This window comes from Aplidium turbinatum, chromosome 8, assembly GCF_918807975.1.
Source record: "Aplidium turbinatum chromosome 8, kaAplTurb1.1, whole genome shotgun sequence".
NCBI lineage: Eukaryota > Metazoa > Chordata > Ascidiacea > Aplousobranchia > Polyclinidae > Aplidium > Aplidium turbinatum.
Window position 1 is genome coordinate 9,962,632 of NC_137479.1, and position 6,519 is coordinate 9,969,150.

At 39.9% G+C, this 6,519-nt stretch overlaps 1 non-coding gene across 1 annotated transcript; it reads left to right on the forward strand.

The window, feature by feature from the left end:
• Positions 1–3,022: 3,022 nt before the first annotated feature.
• On the forward strand, positions 3,023–3,095 carry Trnar-acg (transfer RNA arginine (anticodon ACG)). Its single transcript has one exon. It is a non-coding gene; the product is annotated as a tRNA-Arg (tRNA).
• The last annotated feature ends 3,424 nt before the right edge of the window (positions 3,096–6,519 follow it).

The following is a 6,519-nucleotide window of genomic DNA, read 5'->3' on the forward strand; positions in this document are numbered from 1 at the left end:
AATTTATCACTCTAGAAGTGGACATATACTTGCATCAAACAAACATTCTTAGGTATATAATTTTTCAAGTTTTCCGAAAAAAATAAAATGGACCATCTTGCCTTCCTGTGCGGGTAATTTGGCCCACCATGGAAGGTAAGTTGGCCACGTGGGCAACATGTCCATCTATGGTATATTAAACAGTGGAAAAGTTCTCTTTCTCCCCAATTTTATTTTCTTTCTAATTATTTCTTGGTTTTATAGAGGCATACATAGCCTACATTGTATGCATTCATGTATGGTTTATAATATAATCTACTATTAGGCTATAACTTAATTACTTAATGCTGTATTTTACCTCAGTAAACTTTTTTTTACATGAGTAGCCTACACCAAATATGCTTTCGAAAATAACAAAGGTTGTATCAAACATCATGTAGTTGGAACGGCATGCCTTTATTCCTAACGATTTGGTCACCTTAACAATACTGGTAGGCAGGACCTTGTTTGCAATATAGGCTACAAACCCCATTTTTGCATGAGTAGGTTACCAATATCGGAACATTTTTTAATGTATCTCTGAAACGAGGTACCTTTTAGACCGTCGCTTGAGAAGTGGTTGATACACATTTCCGCGATTGGTTTTCTTGATTACTTACCATTATTCTATTATTAGCCTACCATATGGGTTATTGGGTTAGGAATAAGTTGTCGCAATATGTGGCATAAAAACGATGTAAGGAAGTGTATTATTGTTATTGATCGTTTAAAGCCGATGTAAAACCGGGATTTACTTACTTTGGATACTTGATGATAGGCTACTTCAATCTTGCAAAAATAAGTCATCGTATTAATTATTATTATTCCATTATCATTTCATATAATACCTCATGAAGGCATGGTGGCCAACATACCCACCCACGATATGGGCCAACTTCCCTGCATGGCAACCATATTGTAAAAACTAAAATTTATGTCAAACTATCGAGCTTCTAACAACGGTTTCACCGTCAAAGTGAGCCTTAATAACCACTCTAGCGCTGCACTCACTAAATAATAACCTTTCTTATATAGTAAGAAAAAACTCACTCGACATCTAAAAACTTCTAAAATCCAAAACTTTTAAAAATCATAATTTTTCATACAAAAATCGTGCTTACATGTTTATACTGCTTGCTAGAGCCTCCCAACCTGGTGATAAGGTAGTTTCAACAGCACTTTCTCAGTATGCGTACGATACGAAACAATAACTATTGTAGTTAAAAAATTATTTAGAGTGGGCCAACTTGCCTATTGGGCCAACTTACCTGAGTCTCCCCTATCTGAAGGTATAATTATAAGCACGGCGGTTACTTCAGTGGTTTGATTCTGGATCAAGAGGTTGAAGATTTGATACCTACTGCCGCTGTTGCGATTCTATTTATGCATAACTTACAAAAAGTTTTGTCCCTTTACACTACAGTAGGTATTATGTTCGATTTTTCGTCATGTTGATGAAAACAGTTCGTGCTGCATGGGATGGGGCAGCTCTAATCAAGAAAAAAAAACTATCGTTATCGGACATTATCGGCGATAATTTATCGTTTATCGTTATCGCTTAACTTTTTTTTGATTTATCGTTTATCGTTATCGCTTTAGGCATTTTTTGTTTATCGATTAATTATCGTTATCGCTTAACTAAAAAATGAGTTATCGCGCCCAACACTGCCGTTATTTTGCTGATGAACAACAATGCTGAAACAAGTGATATGGTCAGCCGTGATCGTAGCGGTGTGATGACCAAGTTCATTTGTGAAAATCCACGTTCGACTTAAGCAGAACTTATAGCAATCATGTTTAGTAGCCTACTACGTTCTTGAGCAACTTTATCGTATCTGGTATATGACAACTGACAAGGATTGTCAACATACAATCGGAAATAGGAGTGATGAGTGATGACATGAAATCTCTCCTACATTTTTCGTAATCTGTGCTCCCCTTCTTGCCATGGAACTTCGACTGCAGCAGGCCACAACTCTGGTACAGTAATTTCCAAGCTCTTCACAGAATTTTCATTGTTGGTGTTCACCATCCTGCTTCCAATGTTGTCAACCAAAGCTTGAATAAACCGATTACGATCAAAAGATGGGTAGTCTCTACGTCGAGCTTTGAACTGGTCCAATGTTGTGCCTTTAAAGGAGTAGTTTTTTGTACTTCCGGGACTCAAGTTAACAACTTCATCAAACGAATAGGCCTACTTTTCTTCTGAAATAGATTTTTTTATTTGAAGTAGAGAATTAACAGTCCATTTGACATGACGATTAGCTACTACGAAGTTGATATTCCCAGTCTGGAGAGTTTCTGACAAACGTGATAAGCCCTGCGTGATAATTGGCGATTGCTATCAACTTATGTTCGTGTTTTTTTGCAGTTCTGTGTGAAAAAGCTGTTAAAGTTTTACTTGTTCAGTCGAGAAGTTGTTGTTCAGCCAGAAAAGCTGAAAAATGGAAGCTTGAACGAGCCCCCCTGAGCCCCCCCTACATCAAGCCTTTTCGTATTTCTGGGGGCTGAGCCCCCCGAGCCCCCCCCCCCCCCAGGAATGCAACCCTGCCCCCCCCCCCCCTTTCAAAATTCCTGGCTACGCACTTACGCTACTGGTCACTACTACGCACTTACGCTACTGGTCGCTACTGGTCACTACTGGTCACTAGGTTTGACAGAGTAACAGTGGTCTGTTGCTCATTGCTCACCCGGCCCTGAGCATCAGTAACCAATATTGGAAGATAAAATGTAACAAGTAGGAAATTGGCTTCCCAGCTTTTGCTATATTGATTTTTGGACACTGTTTTAATTTGGAACCTCTTGGTTTTACCATCTTTTCCCTTTCTTGGTGCCAAATTCGTATGCATACCCTTTTCTTCACTGCATAATGCATATCAGCGCCAGCAATGCAAAATAAATGTGAATGAAACGAAACCATGATAATGATGGGCCACTTCGAACAGAAATGTCTATTTAATTTAAGCGCGTTTAAATATGTAGTTTTTTACTTTGCAGGCAGCACGGGCGCGTGGCGCAATGGATAACGCGTCTGCCTACGGAGCAGAAGATTCCAGGTTCGAGTCCTGGCGCGCTCGCTCATTTTCTACTTTTGCTGATTTTTCTTTTTGTCAATCTCATGACAGTGTCGTAGCTCGAAAGAAAATTTTATAGGGCAAAAACAACTGTTGCGGGATAGCCTACCTCATTCTAAGGAATTTTATCACTGCACATTTTCTTAGAAAGCTGTTAACTTATAGGCCAGCTCCCAGCTTATAGGCCGCATTGCCAGCCGATGTAAATTAGCACTTCGGATTAAGACTTTGCTAAAATAAACGTCGAGAATTACAAACAAGACTTACAGCGCTGGTGATCGCAGATGGATGTATTCCATCCAGTGGCGTACGCAGGGGGGGGGGGCCATTGGGCCATGGCCCCCCCCCTGAAAAATGGTTTAGTAGGCCTAGTTAACGACGTAGATTAAGGTATTTAATATGTTTTGCATTGCTCTGTCAAAGCAATTACTGTAACAATGTTGTTTTATAGACTAAGCCAATACGAAGTACATGGCCCAATCCACCTACCCCACCCCAGGTATGCCAATGTAGCATAGTGTTCTGTAAGCCTATTATGGTGATTAGGGAGAAAGAAATGGATAAAGTCTAAACTAAAACCATACTGGGATATCATGAAGACGTCTGGGATATCAATGGCCTCTGCAGTGGCGTAGCCAGGGGGGGGGAGGGGGGTTGGGGGTTACAACCCCACTTTGACACGCGTGTGACGTCACGATATTGAGAATGATGCTTTCAGTCTCTTTATGCTTGGGAATGATGCTTTCAGTCTAAAAAAAACTTCCCTAATTTTAAATAAAACTGCATTAAAAGAGCGCGTTTTGCCAATACCAAACATTCAAACATCCCAGTCAGGAATTAACAACAAGAAAACATAGAGACTTAGCTTTATTTCCGAAAAATGCCGAAGAAAACATGATCTTATCCTTTTGCTATGCCACCTGACAGCACCATTTTACAGGAATATTCATACCCACATTTTTGTTGAAAATGCTCTCAGAATGCACCAAATTCAATGTAATTTTTCAAAATTTTCTGGGGGAGGCCCCCCAGACCCCCCGCCGCTGGGTGTCGTCTTAAGTGAAAACGCCGTCGGGCTTCGTCCGCCGGTCGTCAAAACCCCCCTTTCAAAATTCCTGGCTACGCTGCTCTCAATGGCCCCCCCCTTGAGAAAATCCTGCGTACGCCACTGATTCCATCAATAAACAATATTCCCGCACAATGCAACAGTGGCGATTATGACGCGCTGACCTAACTTTGTGTCACTCTTTGACACTAGATATTTTCGACAGTTAATCCACGATCATTCTATTGCGAAATTAAATAATTGGCTAGAGAGACCGGCGGCCAAACTTGGCCGATAGAGGAGGTAGCACCGGCAGTCATTCAAGCACTACTTAGCGGCCATGGCCACATGCTGCTTTAAGGCTTGACAGTAGGTTACATCATTATAACATGGCATGATGCCCTTCTTTGTATACCGGACACTTGTAGGCTATCATTACTCAAGACATAGTGAGCTGATAGATTAGCATTATCGCTATATCTTATCTTAAAACTTGAAAAAAAATTGGCCCTTTAGTAAACAAAAGTGCCCTTTTTTCGTAATCTTGCCCCCCCAGTCAAAAATCGTTCCGGCGCCCCTGGCTGCCAGAGTTGTACAGGAGCCGTAGTTTTGGAGCATTTAGGACCCGGAGTCTCGGTGTTACGTTCACTGTTCGCAACCTTATTACATCATTGTTTTCTCGATTCAAAATCGGAAGTCGATGTCTAAGTAACTTCGAGTCATAGCACGGAAAACAAATTATTTCCAAGAAGGAGGCATATCTGGGGGTATTGCTACCCACGCTTGCAATGACTTTAAAAAGGTTGTCTGACATCAAAACCAGCAACAGCATTGCTGTGTGCTTGCCGTTCTTGTGGAAGCAATCCTAACCAGAATTGGTCATTGGTTCGAGGACAGCGACTTTCAGCTTGCTACTGGATTCCACCCACAATTTAGACTTACCTGTGTCCAATGGCTGATAAGCGACACTGCTGAATTGAAGACCACAATAAAACAAAACATGCTTCAAGCAATTGAAGAAGCAACCTGCTCTGCTGAAGAGGGGAGCAGCAGCGACACTGAAGTGGATGGTGATAGAGCCACAGAGGACTTTTTTGCACCACTTTATGCAAAAACCAAGAAGAAAAAGCAATGCGCGTTGAATCTGTTGCAGGAGTGTTTGGAAGCTGACCCTGAGCCCAAGTTAAGCGGTTCCAGATTCACAAGCGGACCGATGAAAAAACTGTTTTTAAAACATAACACTCCCATTCCGTCAAGTGCTGCAGTGGAAAGGTTGTTTTCATTGGGCAAGGACATTTTAAAGCCCAAAAGGGCATGCCTAAGTGACGAGCACTTTGAAATGCTCGTATTTCTCAAAGGAAATAAGCATATTTATACTGAGTAATTTTTTTAATAAAACATTGTTGGTTTTGTACTTGTGCAGTTATGTTAGCATGGATGGCTCTAACACTAGTCAATAGCCTATATATCAAACATTGCGGTTAAACTGGACTTACATGCAGAGCTGGCCAGATGCAGAACTTTATATTGAGATTTATGAGTAACTGAAAGTAACTAACTGAAAGTAGGCTAACTGTAACTAGTTACATTTTTGAAATCGGTAACTGTAACGGTAACTCAGTTACTATTTTGGCCAAGTAGCTGTAACTGCAACACAGTTACTTTTGAAAGTAACTTTGCCCACCTCTGTTAGTAGCCTAGTAGGCCTACTTAGGTCATCACAACCACTTTTATAGTTTCTGTCCCGTCCCGGTTAGCAAAATGTCCCGGAATTTTACTTTAGTGTAATTTTCAAAATTAACTCCAACCTGATGCAAAATTATGAAATAATTCCGTCCCAAAAGGCTTAACTTTGCTTTAACTCGAGGCTTATTTTAATATCCTAATTTTTTAGCTTATTAGGTTGAGTAAAATATCGCGCATAGCTTGACAAATCCTTTAGTTAGGGACTAATGAGTGACGTTTATTGCGTCATTATTCTATTGACTTCAATGAAACGATGAAGCCAATGGTTTCTGAATGCATCCCCCTATAAATGTTTGATTTGTGAGTTAGTGTTATTTCTTTGTTCTCAGTGTTTGTTTTTTTTTTTTTTTCTTATAAATGTCTGATTTGTGACTTAGTGTTGCTTAAATTAACATGTATTTTCCTTTCAATAAAGTAATAAAAAATTTTATTCAATCTAAGTACCGTACAGAAAGTTAGAATACTTTATTATGCAATAAGTTATTAAAGCTTATAAATATAATCATGGAATAAAAATTTACCAAGCTCAGGCCTTCAGCCTTTCGTCCAGTTATTTCATTCATAGTTTTGAGTTTGTCCCGGATTATGCCCAAGAAATTATGGTAAGTCTATCTATAACAGAGCTGTCATCATTTT